Source organism: Taeniopygia guttata, chromosome Z (genome assembly GCF_048771995.1).
Source record: "Taeniopygia guttata chromosome Z, bTaeGut7.mat, whole genome shotgun sequence".
In the NCBI taxonomy this organism is placed as follows: domain Eukaryota; kingdom Metazoa; phylum Chordata; class Aves; order Passeriformes; family Estrildidae; genus Taeniopygia; species Taeniopygia guttata.
Genome location: NC_133063.1, coordinates 59,677,717 through 59,701,995, shown reverse-complemented (window position 1 = coordinate 59,701,995; position 24,279 = coordinate 59,677,717). Strand labels below are relative to the sequence as shown.

Genomic DNA, 24,279 nt, shown 5'->3' with positions numbered 1-24,279 from the left:
AAAATTGATTTTTAATTTAATTTTTTCTTTAGTCTCATAATTTTGACTAAATCTATGAAACTATGCATTTTGTCAAGAAACTCTTAAAAATCTGTAAGAATTAAGAAATAGAAATATACATGTTTTCCATGTCTGAAGCACAGCATAATTGATAAAATAATGTTATAAATATATTATCTGCAAATGCAACATCTGTGTTTATCTTTCAACCATATAAAATTACATAAACAAAGATTCTGCTTTTTATGAAATCTATGAGTAATTCCTCCTCTGCTCTTTCAGTACTTGTATGCTCAATGATAGAAAAGTCAGGTTTGACAGCCATATAAAACTCATGTCTTCTGTGTAGACAAGAAGTGATGCAGAGTGAACAAAAATTTTAGGAGTTTCCTCAAGCACTGTATCATTTTTGCACCAACATCTATACTGACATTTAAGTTCTGTCTGAGTAAGACAGCTAGGAATAATTAGACCTCCATGTGTAATAATGTATCTAAATATCTGGGGTCATTTGTAGCTGCATTTTCTATTGAGACTGTTTTCCTAGAGATGCTATTTTTAGTTTTCAGTATTGACACTGATCACAGGGAAATTTTAATTCTGCAAAAATAGACTCAGAAAAGGGTGGTGCTCAACTTAGGTTGAGACCATGGAGTCATTTTGTATCCGTTTTTTACATAGTAAGAAGTTGTGTAGTTTCTTCCAATAACATCAAGGTGGAAGGTGTCACATATTGTTACAATTTTCCAAGATATTCTGGACTCTTAAATCAATTATTCAGAGGAGTCACTCATCATGGTACATCTCAGTATGGCTATTTGATAGGTGGTACACTCCCTTCTCTTTCAAAGTGGATAAGATGCAAGACCAAGTGTCAGAAAGCTTGCCAATTTAGATGTGTTTTTGTAGAGCCTGTGAAACCCACTGCAATATGTGCATGAATAATCCAGATTCTGCCAGGCAGGAACATGTGCTGTTGCTCCTACATAAAATGCATCTAAAGTGACATATCTAGCAATTACAGTACTAGGAAGCAAATACAAATTTAGGGCTCATCCTGTAGGAGTTCAGGGCCAAAAGAAAATTGTATTTAGTATCCTCCTTCTTCCTGGACTAGGAAAGGAGGAAACTTTGGTTGGTTGGTTGGGTTTTTTTGTTTTGGGGGTTTTGTTTGTTTGGTTGGTTGTAGCAGCAATAAACAAATGATTTCTTGGTGTTTAAACTGGTGGGTCAGAACTATCATATTTTTAAATTACGAGAGAAATTTGAAATGTGATTAATTAGATGTACCAATTCTACTGCTAACTAAGGGTACAGCCCAAAATTTCAAGCTTTTTATTGCAAGTATTATCACACAACATGACAGCTGTCTTTTGAGCAAGATCAAAATGATAATGCAGGAGCCAATAGCTGCACCTTAGAAAGTCAGGCTTCCTTAAATCTCAGTTAGTTGAGAATGCTGTGAACATTTGCCTTTCACTTTTTTTGTGGGAAAATGCATGGCAGCAAATTATTATTCCTACCTATTCCTTTATTATTCCTACCTAGTCCTCTTCCAAAGGAATAGCAAACAGAAGATTTTCAGTCCTACCTTTCAGCTATTGGACAGGATGATTCATCATGGGTCTCCTCAGTGCACACGCATACCAACCAACACATATGCACATATAACTGATCATTATTTATGCCTGCCATCTGAGTAGGGCATTTGTGTCACTTTATGGCAACCGCATAGTTGCTGTACTAAAATAAGATATGTCTTACTGTAAAAATGTCACAAAGCTATTAAATGAATGTCACTGTGAAATAAGCAATTATAAGAACAATTAGTGTTTGGAATTTTTTTTCTGTTTACATGATCTAAATTTGAAGCTAGCCATGCTTGGAGCAAATTATGAAGAATGGACTGAATAGCCCCCAGTGGTCCTTTCCAACCTAAATTATTCTGTGAGTCAGTGATTCTAGGAAATTTTAATTTCCTTCATTTTGACTTGGAATGTAGTAGAGTGAATATATTATATGTAACATGTCTAGAAGAGTATTTATTTGGTAGGTAATACTAGGAAATCTTTTTAATGAGATGAAAATAGGATTTTACAATGCACAGGAACTAATATATGTCAATAAAATGAAATAAATGTTTAAATAAATGTTTAAATTTAAAAAAATAGGGAAAATAATAATTTTTTTAAAGGCTCATATCAAGACAATTGCATCAGGAATTTACTAAACCGAAAAACCCAACTAGAAAAGCCCTTGATTACTAGCAGAGAAAGAAAATGCTATCCTTGGTGTTCAGTTGTCATTTTCATACTATCAGCAAGCCTCAGAATAACAGAATTATTTAATGTTTTTTACATGCAGTGAAAGTGGTGAAACCTCCTCCTGTTCTGACTTTATCTGTTAAGCCACAAAGAAAAGCGGGGGGAGCCTTGGGTGAGAGAGAGCAAACCACAGTTTTAAAGCAAGGTTTTGGGTCTAAGAAAAAGAATGGAAGTTCAAAGGTAAGGATGGTAGTGTCTACCCATTACCCACCAATTTGTACATTGCCGTTGCGTGTTTCATATGAGAACAAGTATTTCACTTCTCTATGACTTTGGAAACAGAATGCATTTGGGAAAAGAAGCGTCTCTCAAAAACCTTCACAAGACAGGAAAATGAACCTTGGACAGAGCCATGTAGTCTCCAGCAGTATTTGTTACTGGTGTATGGGGTTTGTTTGATTTGTTGGTTTTGAACAAGGATAGGTTTAGATGGCAAATAAAAATCAATTCCTGGTGCAAAGATACCATAATCCTCTGCATATCAGGATGAAAATGAGTTACATTGCTTCTCTCACCATCCTTGTTTGAGTGTGCCAGCTGCCTGAAGCAGAAACTATGTTACAAAGGGCAATCTATTCATGCAACGTTCTGCTGAAAAGTACTCCCTCGATGTGATGCAACTGGAGCTTATGGTAAGGTCACCAGCCTCTTAAGAGACACTACTGCTCTCTGCCCTGTTTTCTTAAACATAGCTTTCTAAAGCAAAGCAATTTCGGGAACTTGTAGTTCATCAGCTGTGTCATATCATAAATCAGATCTCAGAGGGATCTTGTGATAGCCTTGAGGATGTAAGAACTAGCTGAACTCAGTACAGAAGTGGATTGAGACAGTATGCACCATAAAAATGTGACACAGAAAAAACCTGTCATTTATGAGTTGTACTAGAAAGTCTTAAAAGACGCAGAAAATGCTGATGGCATTTAGGAAAAACATTGTAAAATACATAGGCTGTGGGAACAAAGGTATATGGTGAGGCAGCCATAGGAAACACCATGGTTAAATGCAGGACAGAAGAACTGCTGCTACAGCAAAACATTTTCTTGGAAGTTGATGAGAGGAAGTGCTATTAAAACAGTGTGACATGTTCTGAAACTGTGGCTATTCCTGCATGAGTCTGAATTGAATTACTGACAAGGGTCTGAACTGTGGGAAGATAATCTCTTGTCTCAAATCAAGGCGCAGCACCTGAGGACTACAGTCTACATTTTTTCTGGAAGGCCAGGAAATAGAAAATGGTGGTCCAAGGAGGGCCAGTATCTCTGCAGAGTTGTCTTTTCACAGTGCTCACTCAGCACAGATGCCTTAATAGATTCGCAACTAAACTGCCACACAGTGAAACTCCAGTCTAAGTGAGCCCATGGTGTGCCTTGCTCAAATTATGTGCCTTAATGTAGCCACAATGGTCTCTCAAAATGAAAAGAAAATGGAAGAAGTTGGAGAGCAAAACTGTGGCTGGTACAGGTCCACAAGAAAACTGAGCTACAGGGATAAATGTGGTACATTGATCTCTGAAAACAAAGTTGTAAGCAGTTGTCCTTGGAGAGCATTTCTTCTTTGAGTAGAGAGTGACAGAGGGACGTCTGTGTGAACACTGTGCATAGTGTTTCATGTACTCCTCTACTCCTCTACAGTGTTAAAATCAGGAGAGCTGGGGAAATATGGGGCCTGTTGATTTCACTCAGTTTTACTGAAAGCTTCCCCTATTTTTTCTCTGTGTGTGTGCACATGTGTTGTTGCTAATGGTTTGCAAAATGTTGCAAAGTATTGTAGAATAGCATTTCTGTGATGGAGAAGGGAGCAGGAAGAAACCTTATTCAAAAGAAAAGTCAAGGAGCTTATAGTCTACAAGGAGCTATAGTCTTTTCTGCAAGCTGGGAGTCCTCCTTTATTTCAAGCTAGACAGTATCATGTGTACTGAATTTTTAAAAGAACATTTAAATTCTCTGCTTTCATACAATGCAACCTTAATCTGCTTCCACTAATTGTAGTAGGAACAGGGTCAGGCTAAATCATCTATGTATCAGAGTGCCGTATGTTAATGTAAAAAATTAAATGGGAATGAAGTAATTCCATTCAGCCTGGTGAACTTGTTTTCTGCACAGTGCTATTTTCATTTTTATGGCCAGTTCATAGAATCTCAGTGAGCCTTGGCAAGAAGGAGAGACAAATTTTGGAGGTAGGCTGAGATAGGCATCCCTTTCAATAGGAGTATTAATTCTGAAGCCTCAGTATTTCTTGAAGAATTCACCCTTCTTCCATGAAGACAGTAGGATATTCAGTTTGTTGCCCTGTTTCTGTCAAAAGACATCTCGTTAAGTCAGGTTACACTGGTGATGAGGCCAATGTGCTTATAGGAAAAGAAAAAAAAATTCTTTCACAAATTCCAAATGAGATTAAAGATACCTCTATAGTAGATCTGTTGCGGGGGTGTCTTCACAGAAATATATGTGATCCATAGCTCTTAATTTTTTGTTGGATTATATCCTGTAGTTAGATGTATGAGTGGGATCCAAGCCCCTGCTATGCTTATCTTTGAACAGGCATTGCAAAAAGAGGCCCACTCCAGAGAGCTGTATGAAGAGAGGCAGGTAAAGGGCTTAGGTCAACCAGTGCCTGCCTCTGTGCTTAGTACTGTTGGAGTGCTTCTTCTTTTTGTAGCTTCATTCTCCCTCTGTTGGCTTGCACACCTTGACCTTGATTCAGTATTGCTGTGTGGCAGGGCAGGGAAGCATGGTATCCCTCAGGGTTGTTTCTGGGACTGGACAGTCAGGCTTAAAATCAAGTTGGGGATTTCCATAAAGAAAAGCCTGAGTCTCAGTGCTTTCCCTGCAGTCAGATTCCAGCTAGTGTCAGTTACTTCTGTTCCATAATGCATCAAGAAATACACAGATTCAATGGACAAGAGTAGTGCAGTGCTGAGAAACCTGCTAGGACTCTGCAGAGCCTGGTCTTTGGCCAGTGAGTTCAGACTTTGCATAATAACTCTATCTTATAGCAGTAGACTAAGTCTGCAAATTCTTTCTTCCCATATGCGCTCAAAGAATGTAGGCCTCAGTTAGCGGGTCTACAGGTTTTCCAATTCAACAGTCCTAATATGTCACCAGCCTTTATTTTTATTATAATCTGAGTAGAAAGCTTTAAGTTCTGTGCTTGCAGTCCATCATGTTCAACTCACCTGGCTACAGCTTATGTGCTAGAGTCTTCTCATCTGCAGAAGAGGTGAACAAGATCCTGGTGGGGTACTGTGATGCATCATTAATTCAGTCCACTAGGACCTTGTTTCATGTGTAAGAAAGAAAAAAGAACATTCTCCAACTTTAATGTTTCAAATCAGTTTTTAATTCATAGATCTAAACACCTAACAAGCAGGTGCAGCCCTCTGTCATGCCAGAAAATTGCTAGCTGATTTTATTTACATACTTACATATATTTACTTACATATGTCCACTACTTGCATGATAAATCTGGATAGAGTACTTTCCACTGAACATTCCTTCTAATTTCAGGACCTACTTTACCTGTGTGAAAAGTTATTTTACTCCTTAGAAAACTATTGTCCCACAAAGGAATTAAACCATATAGTGCCATGTCCTTGTGTTAAGTCCCATTAAAGATTACTTGTAGATTCTCAAATGAGGTGAATTAGCATGTATTTATTGAAGCCATTAGTTTATTTATGTATTTGAGTTTATTGATAGTAAATGCAGACAAATATGTTTAAAGGATTCCCTTTCTGGAATGTTATGAATTAAAGTGTTAAATATTCCTGGCATAATTATTCATACAGTCAATAGGCAAGATTTAATTGAATTTTACTATTACATTTCCACATAGACCTATTAAATAATCACAAATGCATGTAAACATATTTCTGTATCTACAAATAAAAGTACTTTCCACTATAGGAGATAAGAAAACACCTATGAGCCCTAAATACCACAGAAATAGTATCCTAAACACTTTGATCCATTTTAATACTACTATGCAGGAAAATGAAGTCTTCAGCAAATCTTCCCTATATTAAGAGTTATTCATTTGAAGAATTATTCCCCAAATCTCCCAACTAAGTGGTAACATCGTTCCTGGTAGAATCCACTTTATATACTTGAGTGCTAAAATTTACAGTGCATTTCTCATTTGTTTATAATCCATCCTCAAATAAGCAATTAACTAAAATAGCTGCTCTTGTAAATGGAATGTAACAGTAGTTAATAATTTATTTTTTCTGATTCCAGTGTGCAAGAATGTGAAAATAAATGACTAATTTGTTGTTGATATGGGAAGCAATTTTAATCTTTTATGTTGGTGTGCTTATCTCTGAGAAAGGGAGTTGGAATTCTTCAGTGGGCTGTCTGTGAATATTATTGAGGCAATGTTGAAAGTAAAGATAATTGAAAAAGGATCTAGTTACAATTTCCTCTTCTGTATCTAAGATCCTTTTCAAGAACCCTCTAAGCAAATTGTTAGCCAGTATGAAGCAGAGTATTATTTCAGGTCTAAACCATTTATTTATTAATTGAACATTAATTGCTTCTGTTATAAGACAAAAAAGTCCATTGTTACAAATAAGCTAAAAGAGCAATTTGGCTCATTTTTAATAAACATTTTCAAAAAGGTGACCTAATGACCAATATGGGTGTCATTGCTACTTTAATTAGGATTTCAGAAGAGGTGGTTGTCTTTTTGTATTCTGCGGCCATTTCCCTGTGCCCTACTCTTAGGTTCATGCTTCCATTGAAAGTTCACCAATGTTATTGAAGATCAGACCTGGTGATTGCAGTGGAAAATTAGTGTTCTGCCCTTATCACCAGCACTGCCTGATGCAATACCTTAAGTATATTTTTATGCAGCCTCCTTTTTAACTCAGTGTATCTGAAGGTAGACAGAATAAAGAATGGAGCCCTGGTCAGCTCCACCAGTCCCAGCTCTGTTGGTCAGATGTGTAGTCCAGGAACATTCTTCCACATGTGTACTTCCAAGAAATAATTAAAAGTCATTGATACTGGATCTACTACTTATCTCACTCAGTGAATCACAGTGTATAGAGGATAATTCATTTAAAGCAATACCTCTCAAGGTCTTTTGGTACTACTGTTGATGATATAGTGGTCAGTAAAGAAATAGTAAGGAAATCTTCCTAGCAAAAACCAAGAACAATGACATGACTTGCCCCTTATGCACATGCATACTCATCCATACTAGCTACGTAATTATCACACTGCCTTTTTCATTATCTTCTCCTGTACAAGCCACTCTTTTGTTCAGACAAGAACTGAAATGTCTAAATGTGCTGCTAAGTCCATTTAGAAAATAAGAATAAGAATTCTTACATTTAGAATTCCAAGAAGAAAAGTGGCCATTATTTTCTTAGGCAGAAACAATGACTTAAGAACTGCTTCTGAGTATCTTTCTTTGGTGTAATCTAGCTGCTGTCTCTCTATTCTTCTCTTGCACCTCACTGATTGCCACATTTTCAGAGCACTCATTCTACCTTACAATTCCTACCCCGATAAGAGGATACCTTTCTTTGTGCTTATATAGCACCTAGGATTGTGAAACTTCTGTCCACTCAAACCTTCTTAATGATGTTTTAGTATGAATAAGTGGTGAGTGCTATCTTAGCCACTAGCCACTGCACTAACTCCAGTAGCTGAAGCAGACTTCCATTCTTTTAATATCTTTGCATCCCTCCTATAGTTTCAAAATTAGACTTTGTAGATCCCCAGATACAGCAACTCATGAAAAGTAATTTCTGGGTCCTTCTCATTACAGCTGTCTTCTTTTGTTTGTGGTGCAGCAAGAGCAGGAATAAAGAGGAGTGTAATGGCCTGACCCACCAGTGGCCAAGGCCAAACCAGCCACAGGAGGTTGTGATACCTCTGTGATATCATACTTAAGAAGCAAAAGAGAAGTTACAGTGCAGATGTAATTGGGCTCAGAGAAGAGCAGAGTTAGAAAAGGTAAGAGGAGCAACCCTGTAAACATCAAGGTTGGTGAAAGATGGACAGAAGCTGCTCCAGGTGCCAGACCTGCTGTGCCCCTGCTGTCCATAGAGGTCCCTGAGGATGTAGAGATCCACCTGCAGCCCCTGGAGGAGATCTACACTGGAGCAGATGAATGCCAAAACGAAGGCTGTGACCCTGTGCTGTAAGAGGCTCCTGGCAGGACCTGTGAATAGAGGAGCACATGCAGCAGCAGGTTTGCTGATAGCTGTGACCCTGTTGGCTATGCACACTGTTCTTGAACACTGCCATGAGCCAGCTGTTCTTGAGGACTGCACCTTCATGAAGACCTGCAGCCCATGGCAATGACTCACACTTGAGAGGTTTCTGGAGAACAGTCTCCTGTGCAGGAACCCAATGTGGGAGCAGCGGAAGGAGTCCTCTCCCTGAGAAGCATCAGAAACTATCTGTGATGAACTGATCATAACCCCCATTCTCCATTTCCCTGCATCACTAGAGGGGAGGAGGTAGATCCCAGAGAGGAGGTAGATCCCAGGAAGTAGGAAGGGATGGGGGAAAGGTGTTTTTAAGATTTATTTTACTTCTCATTATTCTGCTGTGAATTTAATTGGTAATAAATTAATTTAGTTTCCCCAAGTCAAACCTGTTTGGGCTATGACAGTAATCTGTGATCTCTCTCAGTTCTTACCCCATGAGCCTTTTGTTATATTTTCTCTCCCTTTTCCAGTTGTGGCACCTATCATCCAGCCAGGGTCAACCTGTCCCATATGATCTTGTCAGCTCGTTATGACTGACTTTGTTTTCTCTTTGGAAAATAATACAAGTGGAAATTAAACCATTTTAGTAAGAAAACTATAAAATTTTAACATTTGCAGTGGCATAGATTTTTATTCTTCTCTTTCTTGTTTTTTGGAGGAAAGTCCATTCTTCCTTTCTTCTTGCAGTCTAACATGACTGTATTTGTTTAACTATAAATATAGTGTTCCCCTTTACTGATTGCATAGAATTTCATTTTTTACAGAAATGTAGAAAAATGTTTTGTACTTTTTCAAACAATATGTTCTCAATTATGTTCGATTGTAGTGAAATTCTAGTTGATGCTGTTCATACCAAAACTGTTGCATATAGATATTCTCAAGCGCTTTGAGTAATAACATTATAAGTGGTTCTCCTACTCTTCTATGAAGGGTAGCATTTACATTCCTGTAGACTTCCCCACTAAACACCTTTCTTGAAATGTCTCAATAATTTAGATACACTTCTGACAAGTCACTTACCTTTGTACGTACAATAGGTAACTTTCTCTCTTTTTATTTTAAGGAGTCTTATTCCAATAACTTTCTATATTGGTACAAAAAAGCCCTGAACAGTCTAGTTGTTCCTTCTTTTTGCATACACCAGAAAGTGGCATCAGAGCATGTAGAGTATACATTTTTTTTTATACTTGTAAACTAATATACAAGTAAGTGTATGAACATTGCTACTGCCCTGTTTATTTTACACTGCAGAGGAGGTGCTATTATTGGCTTCAGGCTCAAATGTCATCTGGATTTGGAGTCTTCCAGATTATGATTTCATCTCTGTAAATTCTAGTTTTCATAAGGCTGTTTATATGCACTGTAAACTGAAATATTCAGTCTGAAATAGTTTCAGACATAAAATGCTAATCAAAACATTTTACGGTTGAGTTATACCTGCTCCTACTCTTTTAAAAATTCTGCTAGTGAAATTGCATCATTGTATTTTTGATTAGATGCCTAACATTTCCTTGTTTGTGTGCTTCCTCTATGCAGACAAACCACCATATTCAGTTGAGCAGGGCTTAGGACTTGAAAAGAGACATTATTTTCGGAAAAAAATCAAATAAAATAATGTAATTTTTATTCTTTCCAATACAAGCTTATCACTGGGGATTTTATTAGTTTAAATCAGTTGCCCCCTTGAATTTGCTAACTACCTTGAAAGATTATGCAGTTCCTTCAAATTCCAGGATAAATGCCATTTTAAGATGGTACAGAATGGGGATTGGTGAGCTTTTGTATGTCTCACTGAGCAAAATAGGTGACAGGAAGCAGTTCTGCCTGCTTAGACATTCATCCAAGTCCCTCTATAAGGACTGGAAGGACATCCATTGACTTCAGTGGGAACTGGATGAGTCTCTAAGCGTCAATAAAACCAAAGAATTCTCACAGTGAATCGGCCTATCTGGCACGCATTAAAATAAACTATTGTAAATTTTGAAAATGACTCTTCTTGCAGCATAGGCCAATTGGTCAGCTGCAAATTTGGCACAGCTGTACAGCATGTGTCCTGGGCAGTCCACAGGAACATGATGTTCTTTTTCACTCCTGAGAGCTTTGGAGAATGAAAGAAAGGACTCAACCCATTGCTGAAGAGTAAATGCTGAAATAATGGAGCTAAATAAAGAAATCAACAAAAGGCTTACAAAGGTAACATTTATTTTGGAAGAAAATAAATTAACAAAACCCCCAAAAGATGAAACATTTTAAAGGCAAGTGTACTGCTTAATTGGGTGTTCTGGAAAGAAAAGAAAAAAATTCAGAAAATTCTCTGGCAGAAGCTGATGGAATTTGACCTTTATATCAATGCACTGTAGAAATAGGACAGAATTCCTGAAAAAAAATATTAAGCATGTAATTTTCATCCTTTAACCATCTGTGTGGAGAGTGAAACTCATCCAAAGAGAGGAGAAGCTACTGAGCCCTAGGCATCCACAATGCTGTGAAGAAATGCTGCTGCTCTGTCTTCAAATAGAAGGATGATTTTGCAGCACAGACTCCTAGAGGAGCCTTTAAAGCCTTGCGCAGTGGGTATGAACTCTAGAAAGAACAGGTAGACAGATTTTCAACTGCATATAAAGACGAGCAAAAAATTACAGTTGAATATTGTTTTTCATGTAATGTGCAAATAAAGCACAGCACATGCACACTTGGGCTTTAAAGCAGCCACTGAAAAACTGGTTTTGGTTGCCTTGATTTCCCACAAAGGAAGCTTCTCATGCTTAGAAAGCTGGACGAATGTCATTAATGGAAAAGGAGCTTCACCACAATAAAAGAAATGCAAGGTTCAGTATCTGTATCATGCTGTTAAACACTAATCCCAAGAGACCTTAAATCTAGCTCAGCATTTTGCAATTACGTAGCAAAAGATACTTTGGACTTCCTTATGTCACGTATTTGGGGATAGTCTGCACAAGATATCACAGCATATATGATTAATAGCTAAATATCCCTGTGACCTAGAGATAACTGCTTCTCTCCAAGATAAGTGAATTCCTGAAGAGTCTCTTTGCAGTTGTTAAAGGGTATTAAAAAGTCACTGTTTAAAAAAAACACAATTTTATATTAGCATTTTAATTCTGGGGGCTTTAGAACCCCAATGTTTCATCTGTGTTTTGTTTTGCTTTTTACTTCCAGCTGTTGCATGTGATCTGGAGTTCTCCTCCTTCTCTGCTTCCCTCCTGGCTCTGAATGATTTGTGACTGAATTCCAAAGACCTAGCGTGACAAGAGCAGAAGAATACATTAAAAGACTTTTTTTAGAGGTAAACTTAAAACTCTCTTTTTTGCTAATTCTACCTTTTTATTTCAGTGAAAAAATCTGACCACTAGTAGTTTAATTTGACTCATTGATGCTAATGGTCCATGTCCACCTCTGTTTCTATGGAAATGGATGCCAGCCTGAAGAGGGGGAATGGTTTTAAACACATTCTTCATAGAAGCTGTTACCTATCAGGTGTCCTTTATCAGTTAAATCTGACTTAGAATGGTAGCAAAACAAAAGTGCTGCTAAATGGATTCTAATACTGCTAGTTGAGGACCAAATTTACCAAAATACATTTTTCAAGTATATGTAGAAGAAAATCCCAGGTTCACTGGCTTCTTGATCCTGATTTGTTATTGTCTTGCATCAAATGCAATAATTCACCAGATCAGAAAGATTATATCAAATGCTATGAAAATAGGATGGGTGAATAAAGCATTATCAAAATGGGACAAGATTGCGCCATTGTTCTCTGTAAACAACCAGGCAAGGTGAGAAGGAAAGAAGGGTGAAAAACTGGCAAATTTCAAATATCTGCTCTTAAAGAGCATAGACATTGTTCCTCCACAGGAGCATTGGCTCTCCATAGAGGTTTTGCAAGTACGGTCTAATGCAACATTTCTCTCTGAAAGCTATCACTGCAGGAGCATTTCCTTAGGCTGAGTATGTTGGTGTTGTGTAGAGGATTTTTTCTGATTCATGGGTAAAATTCCAGTTGGTTCAATAGATAGTAGTATTTACACCTGAGAGCAAAATTGTTTCTAAAGATATAGAGAAAACTTAAAAGCCTTTTCTTTTTCCCAGCAAAAGATTGAAAGACTTTATTGAAGATATCCCATTCATGTTCTCCAATCTGCATAAGCATGTGTACACATGATCTTGGTCTCATATAAAACAGTGAGGAAGCATAACACAGAATGAGTATTTACACCGAGTAATATAATGAATACAAGTCACTTCCACTTTTTAATTAACTTCTCTGGCACAATATGTGAAAGCAGAACACATGTCCTGGCATGTATGCTATTTCAGCAGATTGTGGAATATTGCTGCATGCTTGTTTTCATGACTCTTTTATGGGTTCTCCCATTGGCTATCAACTGGTTTTAGGTTATTTGAGTCAGATATAATCTAATGTGCAGCATGTGTATTTTAAAGTCTGTAACTCTAGTGGACATACTGTAGTGCCTCAACAGCATAGCCTCTGATAGATTTAACATACTGAGTATTTTGTATAGTGCATGACCCATGGATTCCATATGTGCTTCTCATCATCTGAGGTTTTGCCCTTCATGCCTCCCATATTGTGTTCTTTGTCCATCCACTCCATTGATTAAGTGGCAATGGGCTTCATTGAAAACAGTGCTGACCAGTTTGCACCTGGTTTGAGCAGCTGGCTTAATATTGATCTTAAGACAAAGAAATATTTTTGACAATTTGTTCCAAAAACTTTCTCTGAGTAGGACTTTTGTCCTGGGACAATTCCCACCTAGAAAAAATGATGTACCTTTATGTGGCAAGTTTTGATTTTCAGATTCACTGAATGGACTAGAAAGAAATTCTTTCCTTGTTGAATTTATGCTTTCTGAGGTGGAGTAAGAAAAAGAAATGTGGTAGGGCCTTTTCCCCCCAAATGCTATGGGAGTCTGTCACAATCTACAGACCCTTATTTCCCTCACTGAGCTGCTAGGATGTACTGCAAGAATCCCTGATCGTAGTACTGTGGAGAAAACTGAAGTCACAGGACATGAACATTAGCATGTATCTGATCAATCAAATTTGGCAATATTGACAGTAGAGCTATTCAGCTGAAAACCAACATTGTGTTTATAAATTAGTTGAAAAAACAATTTTCTGTTGAAATTAATTTTGCACAAAAAAACCCCACTCTCAACCAGTAATATCTGAAAGGCCAATACTCTGCTAATGGCAAAGTATTTGGTTGCTGCTTTTGTACAGATGGCTGCATAACATTCACAGAATGAATGATTCTAGAAGCCAGTTTTTCAAATGTCATCTTCTACATATGTAAGTGAAAATGGGTCCCTGTATATCACTTGTGCATGCAAATGATAGACCTAGCATTTGCACATCAAGCACAGATCATCTTTGGGCATTATCCTACAGATGGGCAGATACAGTGTGAATCATATTTATTCAAAGAAATGCAAGATAAAATCCCTTTAGAAAGGCAGTCCCTTGGTTTGTCTACTCCCAGGAACATACAGTTGCTGAGGTAAGCAGTTACTCCTACACAATTTTGTTAAGAGAATTTTTTCATCCTCTGAATATGTTCTCGTTAATCCTATTTTCCAAAGGTATGCTACCTTTTTTGTGAGGCTATTGCATAGCAGAAAAGAAGAGAAATTTAAAAATTAATATTGGCTTGGGCTGTCAATAATTATGCACTTACCTCTGCACAAAAATTGAAGTAAAGAAAATATGCTGGGTCAATATTAGAATACTGGATTTTTAATTTTAAAAATTGTGATATCCTTATCTTTTATCTGTCATGTCATTAATGATGCCTATTTGGCTGAGGAGCTAAGGCACATTATTTATGCTTTTGATGAAATTTAGCCATATGAAAGGCATTTTCTTCCCCAAGTCTATTTATTTGTGAGAATAGATCTTTTACCAGAATAGCTAAGACTAAGAAATTTTTGTCTCATCAGATCTAAGCTGATTCCATGGGCTTCTATACCAGTTATTTAGTCATAGATTGGAAATAAACATCTTCATTGAGACTCACAGTAATTTGGAATGGTGTTAAATTTCTAATAGTATGCTATGTACAAATGTGCTAATACAAATGTGATAGCTGGACATGCATCATATGTAATCACATTGAAAGTTTTATTATTGCTTCACTGAGTGCTAGAGAAGTAGTGAGGGTTTACTCTTACTGAGAGTAGGAGCAGTTCTCCAAATAGTAGCATTTAAAATGTGCAGCATGCAATAAATTACTTTTTGTCTGAAGGATTTAAATAGTATTTATATTTCAAAGAAAAAAATCACAAAACTTTTCCTTGTTTAAACATAATTCTTTCCATGCCATCATTCTGAAGGAAAGGGATATCAAACATATAATTTTAAGCTTTTGTAGGTATTTATTGTTGGCTTTGCTTCAGTATTCGTGATATTTTCAAGGAACTTAGTTAAGTGTGCCTTATTAGCTCATTTGTCAGCTATTTGATTTCAATAGTGTTAACACAGGTGAAATAAAGTTCATGGAAAGTATTGTATTTCTAAAAAACAGACAGCTTAGCACATTCTGTGTTAGTCTGGTCATAGGACAAGGGGACCTTATCATGACATACTTGGTTTTATTACTAGAGGCAAACCTTTTTGTATGTGGTGAGCTATTTGACTGTTACAGTATTGCATTTTGGATAGTGAGCCATAAACATGTTTGTGGGCTTTCAGATGTATAAAAAAAATCAAGGACTTATATAATCACCCATGAAGAAAAAGAAGAATTGAGTGCAATTTTTGTTTGGATTCTGTAGGGAGTACAGCTCAGATGAGTGTTAGCTTTCTGCCTGAAGGCAACACAATTTTTAACTGATTTTAGATCTTTGCATGTGCGTAGCTAACTTAAGAGGGCTTCAAAAGGCTTTCAGAGTTCATGGTGCTGTTTTTTTTTTTGCTTAATGATGAACTTAACAGCACTTAAACAATGTAAGGTAACAAACAATGTAAGAAGATACTGGAGAAAAATCTACATCTTCTGAGTCCAGGGAGAAGGGCTAGAAGACCCAAAATAGTGGACAGTGGGTGAAGTTTTCCTAGAAGTAGTAACACTCCAACAACAAAGCAAGATGTCAACCTGGGTGTAGCAATAGCTACATAATATTAATATTTCCTTCCTCTTCTCCCCACAAATAGATTCAGAAATAAAGGACCCTGTGACTTCTTCCCCTTTGAACTGAAATTATTTTTTCCATATGTCAATTTCTGTAGTCATTTGTAGGATGAATATGACATAAACTCTGCTAAGAAAAGGGCAAAGAAATTGAGAAACTGAGTCACATCTTCAGTAATGAATAATTTTGAATGGGAAAGGAGCAGACCAAAGAAGTATGACAGGAATTAGTGTTAAGACATGAAATTAGTGTTTTACTATATAGCTATCTCCAACAATAGAAATTTATAGTGGAGTTCATAATCTAATTCAGTTCTTATCATCTGAGAGGAGCATTTCTTTATGCTATTCTCCTTTAAGTCCCACCATGCATTTTATTGAACATGAAAGACAAACATTTATTATAGACAATGTTTCTCCTACTTTGAAGCAAAATACTGGACCACATAATCTCTTGAGAATCTTTTCCTATTTTCTTTTGGTTGATTATATTGTTGGAGGCATCTTCCCTGTGTTCCTACAGCTTTCTTTGATGAAAAAGCAAAAATACAATTAATTAAAATTAAAGTACTGTCTAATTTTCTGTGAGAAATTCATTAATGAAAAAGTAAAACGCAGAAAAGAAAATGGTATCTGTCTCTTCTTGAATCACTGTCACTCCATTACAAACAAGTTAATTCACTGATGTGGAGATGCACTTTCTTCTTTCCTCAGTGCAAATCCTAGTTCGGGATTTGTATTGCCTTGCAAATGATAGAGGCCTGATGACTTGATATTTGATATGTTTGCAGCTAAGTAAATTCAAGACCAGTCTTTACTAAAAACATGCAACTGTGCAGCAGATCTGAATTCTGTGTTGGGCATAAAATTTCCAGAATAGGCAACTTGTTCACTTTATTTAGTGTACCTTTTACTTATAAATTCTAGGCATCCTCCTGTAAAGTATCTACAAGAGATGGAACTGTATCCAAGAACTGACAGCTATTCAGAAAGGACAACAAACTAATGTAAATTCACTTTGAAGTCATCAAGTGCCAAGGGATCTTATCATAAGTCCTACCAAATTTTCTGGATTCTTTATACACGTGATAAACAAAAACCAGACAGCATTCTGTGGTCAGACATGATCTCAGAAAGCAAAGTCTGCTCCTCTTCTTTCCAGTGCTATTGCTCCATATAATGGTTATTGGGCCACTGAACTCTGTCACATTTCAATAGCCTTTCCACGTATTGAGTGCCAGGTTTCTTACAGAGAATTCTTAAAATGGCAGGTATCCTTGACCAATACTTAACCATCCAGATTTCTTGAACTCAAGTTCTTTGACTCACAAGTTGTTGCAGTTGAGATGGACATGACATGACACTCCGTGGTTCATGCATCAACAGTGAATTTTTACTGATTATAGCTCTCTTTTATATGGTTTTCAAATAATCTCGCAGTTGATCCCAACTGACTAAATTTTGCTTACCACTCAGCTCACTAGCCAGTAGCTGCCTGCGTCCATGCTTGTTTTAATTTCCCAGGTTCTCAGTGCTTCCTTCTAGGGATGTTTACTTCTTTCCCTTAACAGCACAGACTGGTTGAGTTATAGTTAGAGCTACCCATGACTGTGAGGCCAGATGTTGGCCATCACAGTTCTCCCTTTTTGTTTTTAAATGCAAAGGCAGTGTCTGTCACTCTCCGTAGGGCCCTCCCAGACAGGATGACAAACACAGCACAATGTGTGAAATAATCATGATCGCACAAATGATAAGTCTAATTTGAAGGAGGCTTTTCACCCAACTCAACAAGCCTAGCCTTACTAGCCATTGGTCTATCCCACATACCATCAAAAGTTTTTGCAATCATGTCCAGGAGCTAACAAAAATGAGCACAGTTTTAAAGGGTGGCATGCTGCACACTGTTCACATCTATGGTTGAACTGCTCAAACTAAAGGAACTTACAAACAAGTTAACTCAAAAAACTTTCAAAGGTAACATTCAAAAATGTAAGAGGCAACATTTCACTGCCTTGTCTCAGTTTGGTCTTACAGGTCATGCCCAGGTGTATAATTAAAATTTACATGTCCTTTTGCTAGTCATGTCCTTAAATTGTTTGATTCTTCAGGTTTAAGTGTGGTAATGGGTGAATTGTCTTCCAGTTGTTGACAATATCCAATATCTGTCCATTTGTTAGGTCATGTTGAATGTAATTGAGAATTTTAAGAACATCTAAAGCTTTTGTGGCAGGTATATACCATCCCTACACTCCCCCTTCTTTTTTTTTTTTTTCAGTAGTATACTTTACATAATTATTCAATGGTAGTGGTACACATAATGAATATTTCCCCATTTCAAACATTGAAATCTGAATGTTGATGTTGTTGAAAGGGCTTTATTCTTTTGTTACAGCATTAGCTTAATTTTGTGTTGGTACATGGGTATAATATTGATAGATATGTGCCAGCTGCCTTACCCAAAGATAAAAGTAGTTTTTCCAGTACTGCATGTATCTTGTTGTGGAGCTGTCCAGGCAGGGCTAGCTAACCCATCATGTCAGGTATTTGAATCCTAGTCCTGAGCAGTATACACAGCTGTACAACCTTGGTCAACATGTTTCAAATCTGAGAAAAAATGGTGTCTATTTCAAGTACTATGAAGTAGATGAAAGTATCTGAACAAGGTGGCAGAGCTCATTTTGTCATCTAGCCTTGCCTATTATACTGTTTAGGTTTCTACACACTTCAGAGTCCTAATTATTTAGCCAGACTGTAGACCATATGCTTTAAATAAGTACCAATATCAATTTAACAAGTTCCTTGACAACTTAACAGTCAAGTGCCATCACCTATTTAACAAGTAAGTTAATCGAGATGTTGCACACAGAGCAATTCCCCTGTAAATTTAATTAATCCCTCACAACTGGCTCAGACTTGCTGCCCTTCAAATACTTGCCCAGAAATTTAGAAGAGGTAGCATATTTAGTGAGGAGATGAAAGGGAGGGAGAGATGACTAGTCTCTTGCTTTGGTTAGTGTTTGTAAATTGGTCATCATAATTGACAGTTTTATACATTGCACTGTGTAGGATACACTGTCAGGCTGAGCACCTGAGTATCTTGTTCAGGCACATGAAATTTGCACCCATGTCAGTTGTTAATTACAGTGGTTTTGTGTGGATACATATATGTATCCACATATGCATCAAAGCCTTGAGATAGAAAATATAATTTCACACTTTGTTAAATATTACTAATAGATTAGGAATGCCTTGGTTGATCTGATTTTGTGGGGTTGTGGTATCTCTTATTTTTATGGCAGTCTGTAAGATATAAACTCTGTACCCCACACATACCATCTTCAAATGAAACAAAACACCTTGAAGAAAATTCTAAGTTTTTTGAGAGTTACAGCCCATATTTTGTTTATGTATAGTAATTATTTATTGAGTTAGCACTACCAAAAGGCAGATTTGGATACCATGAAAATGCATTAGATAATTACTAGTCTGTTTGCTCTCCTGGTATTTTGTGGTATTTTATGCTGTCTTAATGGCATCACCTGAGATTCTTTGAGCACAAAAATATTTTAAACTGTAATCTGTAATAAATTTTCAGGAAATGCTTTTCAAGTTCCCACAGAAATAAATTCTTTTGAAAATGTTGAAATGACCAGGTTATAATTTTGAGGTGGCCATTGGAGAATACTGAATTCTAGTTAATTTAAACTGAAAGTATTATATATACATATAAATTCAGTCATAATATATAAAGATATATGTGACTATTGAGACTTAAGCATGACACCAAGAGGTTATTAAATACAGCACACATTCCAAGAACAGCAGGTCCAGTGGAAGAGATCACACATTTTCAGTCCATTCCAGTATGAATAATGCCAATGCTTGTATCAGCATCATAAACTGGTTAAATTGCCAAGTCAGGCTAAAGTGAAACATTTCTATGCATACAGCCATGAGTGTGAACCTTGTACATGAGGCTGTACATGAGTGTACAGCCTCTTGAGCAGGCTGTAAATGAGTTCTGAGTAGGTATGTGATGACTGCAAGCTGAACAGCAAAGAATGGCAGTGCCCAGTTTTCCCTTAAAGGGATCGTGAATTCTACTGCTTATAGTATCTACTCTGGCTCTGAAAAGAAATCACTATGAAAGTTCTGCAAGTTATCCATTGTTTCTGCATCTCTGTACTTCAGCTTCACTAACTTCGTAATTTACGAACAAGCTGCCGACCCTGAAAGCCATCTTCTACTAAGAAGCTAGCTTGTTACATGCAGAGCAATGACCTAAACTGCTTGAAATCCAAAGAAAGTATAGATATAAAAGTAAACAGGCACTAGGTATTGCTGAATTGTAAGAATCCTAAAAAGAATGCTGAGAAACACCTCCTGGTAAATGTTCATTCTTTCAAGTATGCTAATTGTCCTCAGATTCAGTTTTATTGTCATATACTAAACCATGTAAACCTTGCCGCATGGAAGCAGCCTGAATCATCTCTTTGTAGTAGGAATAATAAAGTCCACACTTGGTTCTGAATGAAATTTCTCTTGATATTGGAAAACCACAGGTCATTTTGTTGCAGTGTATCCACATAAAGAGAACTAAGAAGTCCAAGAGGGATGGCAACAATTCCACAGTTATTGAGAGTAGGTTCCAAAGTGTGATATAGGAGGTTGAAACTGTCAAGACCAGGATAGTGTAGTTGTAATATTTCATTTACTACATTATTTAATATACACATTATACTAAAGACATAATCCCTTGTCCAGTTACCAGATTCCAGACTTTACAGGTATGGTCTGTAGATCAGTGAAAAGAAGATCACCATTGCATCAATACAAAGCACAGTCTTGGTATATTCCTCAGGCTTTTTGAGCCCTGGCTGTGACACAGTGGGATGTGGTGTTCCATGGCTCTGTGCGCCAGCAGCCCTCCATTTGTCTTCTGGCTTCCGCTGCATGCTTGCTGTGAGTGTGCGTGCCAAGTGGTGGCTGTGCTGTCTCATCAGCCACAGGCAGGGCCAGGCCAAGCGGGTAAACAGCAATATGGGGCCTGGAGCTTGGATAATGGCTGGTCCCTCCATCTTCTTGCCTGGCCATTCTGCCTGTGCGCCTGAGGTGACACCCACTCCCCACATTGCTTCCCCCTGCCTCCATCCTTGCTGGATGTTCTGGTGGGCAGTGCCCATGGCACCTCAGTTGTGGCTTTCACACTCCAGTCAGTTTTTGTCTGTTTTAAAGTGTCCAACATCAGCTACCAGGTCATTAAAATGTCTTTAACCATGTTGTCACCTTGGGAGGCCAACCTAAATACCAGTTCACCAGCCTGCTCCCATGTTTGCATGTTAAAAGCAGCTTCTGTGGTTGTGCCAAGTCCATGGCTCTTACACCATGACAGTAAGGTTTGCAGAGCATGTTCATCATATTTTATCCCTCATTTGCATAAAAAGAAGGTTCATACCTGCACTAGGGCTCTTTCCTCTGTCAGGACTCTGGTCCCCATGTCCCCAGTGGATACTTTCTATTTGCAGTGGTCTGTGCTCTTGCAGCTATATGCACCACTGGCAATTCTCCAGGCTTCTTCTCCCATGGGTGCCATCTCCTGCTCTCCATGTAGCAGGGTGCTGCCAGTCATGTCAGGATCACCACTTGTCACAGCTGAGATGGACACAACACGACACTGTGGTTCATGTGGCAGCAGTGGATTTTTATTTTTTGCAGTTCTCTTTTATACGGTTTTCAAAAAAATCCTGCAGTCAATCCCAATTGACTACATTTTGGTTATCACCCAGCTCGCTGGCCAGTAGCTGCCTGCATCCATGCTTGTCAGGGATTGGCTGGTGTTGTTTGAATTTGAATCTCCCAGCTTCTCAATGCCTTCCTCCTACGGATGTTTACTTCTTTTCCCTGATGGCATAGGCTGGTCGAGTTATAGTTAGGGCTAACTATGACTGTGAGGCCTCCAGACCAGCTGTTGGCCGTCGCAACAGGTGGTTATTAATGGCTTAATGAGAGTTTCAGAATAAAACATTTGTAGTTAGGTAAGGAAGAATAATATTTTGAGATAAGTAGCTCCAGAAGAATGGGTCTATATATTGTTTGTTTAAACATCACTGCTCTGCAAACATGATAAAGAAAATAAAGCTTTAGCCTGAGAATTTGAGCTAAGTAGAAAGAGTAATAGTTATTTTTTCTTTGTTGGATAAGGAATTCTACCATTGTACTCTTTTGACTATATACTGAGAATTAAATGCAAGTATGGAAATTTTAAGTTGTCTTAGAGAAAAAATCAAGCATGGATATGTGGCAGAAGGGAGATTGTTGGATTAGAGTTTATTTTTATTTTGACGAGGTTTTTTGGGGGGTTGTTTTGTTTTGTTTTGTTTTTTGTTTTGCTGTTGGTTTTTTAATATTTCAGATAGGCCTAGAAGGTCCAAGAAAAATGACGTGTTTTGTCCTTGAATTGTTAGGTGGATTTCTGCATACAGATGAGAGAGGCAGCAGGCAGAATGTTTAGGTTCTTAACTGGGATTGGGCTTGCTCTATATAAGTGGTCACAGATGCTGCTCAATGTTTTTAGCACCCACTTTTACTACCTAAATTTTGTGACTTGTATCTCGTATTCAGACTGCTTGGTCCTTTCTCTCATATATGTTTTTCTGCATTGTGCCTCTAACTGCAAAGTGAGCAGTTCTCCCTGGTACTTGATGCCGTATCCTCTTTCAGAGGGTAGCACCCCACATTCAGTGGCATGATTTCATAGCCTCCATGGTCAATCCAAAACAACAGCCTCTTTCATGTTTTTCTGTACTCCTGGAGCTCTTTGGAACTTGTTCCCGGGAGTGGAATGCAGACTAATAAAATTCGAGAATACATGAGTTTTATAAATAAAGAACTCTCATCTGAAACACTTAAAAGGGTATTTGTGAACATTTACTGTATGCATGCACAGATATATAACCTCACTTTTCATCTCTTGCTGACTTTAAACAGTTCATCCATCCACTGGTATACATGTGTAAAACACCTCTCTTCACAGTATGCATTGCTCTGCATTTCAGCAAACACCATTTAGAATCCCATTGGCAGATGCTTCTAGAGACACATAAGCAAGAAAATTCCTACAGTATATTTCAACTTCTCCAAAGAATATTATAACTTTCAGGTTGGGAGTCATATGTAACTTCCCTGCCCTACGTCCAGTGTTAAGAGTATTTCAGTAAAAGAGAACTAAAAGAAATACACTTATCCAATCCCAGTCAAGCACATACAATTAAATCCATGCAAATCTTTCAACCAAAGAACAAGAACTGTCACTTAGGGAGTGCTACATACTTCATTTTTAATTGCTATCCCACAACTACTTCAGTCTATAAGCCAGTTTATGGCTCTGAAAAAAAAAAAAAAAAAAAAAGAGGTCAAATTGTAGATACAGTAATCACTGAGTGATAAACAGATGTTTTTAATACATCAGTGTTAGATAAAGAGAGAGCCTCTCTTCATCTCATAGAAGACTCTCTTTTTTAGTACCAAATTTGTGCTAAGTCTAGTTTTTTTGTTTGGTTGCATTTTTCCTGTTCTAAGTCAGAAATGTCAAATATCTATCTATCTATCTATCTATCTATCTATCTATCTATCTATCTATCTATCTATCTACTCAATTTGATTTTCTAAATATGTTTATGGCTTCTATTGTATCAGATTTTTGTGATCCTGTTGCATGGTCATAGGTAAGGCAGAATGAAGCCCCTGGACCTGGGAGATTGATGAACTGTACTTTGGCCCCACTGTGCAGGTTGTAGGCCAGGCAGGTTTCAAGGCATAGAGGAGAAGGTAAATCCCATGAATGTTCACTCAGGATTTGTGCATAGAAAGCTGGATCTTTATACGGAGTAGATGTTGGCACTAACCTGGATTGTTCAATACACCTTACCCTATCTTCAAAGGTAAGGTTGTTTCTCAGATTCAATGGGAGGACACTAAATCTCAGCTCCCACTGCAGAGCATTGTACATCTCAGTCCACTGCTGGCTGTATTTCTGCCTCAGATTTACTACTGCTTCTTAAGCAGATACTTCTCTGTTTAGATTTTTTTCTCATTTGGCTTCATCATCAGGAGTTTCCATTTTCACTCTGTAGAAGAAAGCTGCTATAAAATATGTTCAGTTTTCAGAACACATTGAATGTTGAGCTTGTCAGATAAGAATGTGACTTCAACAGTTTCGATAGATGCTATAAATACCACTTATAAAAATAAGCTGCTCTTATTTAAAAAGTCTTTGAAAAATGCTATGACTAAAAAATTAAATTAATGGAGATTTACAATTTCGAACCAAAATGGACTTATGCCTGTTCCTTTCTGCAACAGGGTAACTGTAAGGTTACGGCGTTTTATTCACTACAGAAACAGATGACAAAACAAGATGTACTAAGCAACCAACTAGAAGATGGCTTTTTAAGTGCTGACTCAAAGTGATTTTGGAAACATCCCCAGTGAAAAAATGATGGCCAGAGGCCAGAAGAACAGCTCATTATGAGAGGTGGGAATCAGACTGTAGAATGAAATAAGGT

The 24,279-nt window shown here is 37.5% G+C and overlaps 1 long non-coding RNA gene across 3 annotated transcripts in view; it reads left to right on the top strand.

The window, feature by feature from the left end:
* Positions 1 to 11,016: 11,016 nt before the first annotated feature.
* The window catches only part of LOC121468181 (uncharacterized), a 54,805-nt gene continuing 41,542 nt past the window's right edge, over positions 11,017 to 24,279 (top strand). Inside the window, exons 1-3 of one of the 3 annotated variants that reach the window (XR_012053130.1) lie at positions 11,017 to 11,140; positions 11,725 to 11,851; positions 24,077 to 24,277. This is a non-coding gene — a long non-coding RNA (uncharacterized lncRNA). Of the gene's footprint in view, positions 11,141 to 11,164; positions 11,373 to 11,480; positions 11,613 to 11,724; positions 11,852 to 24,076; positions 24,278 to 24,279 lie in introns of those variants that run through there. The other 2 variants (XR_012053129.1, XR_005978219.2) reach the window with 2 other exon arrangements.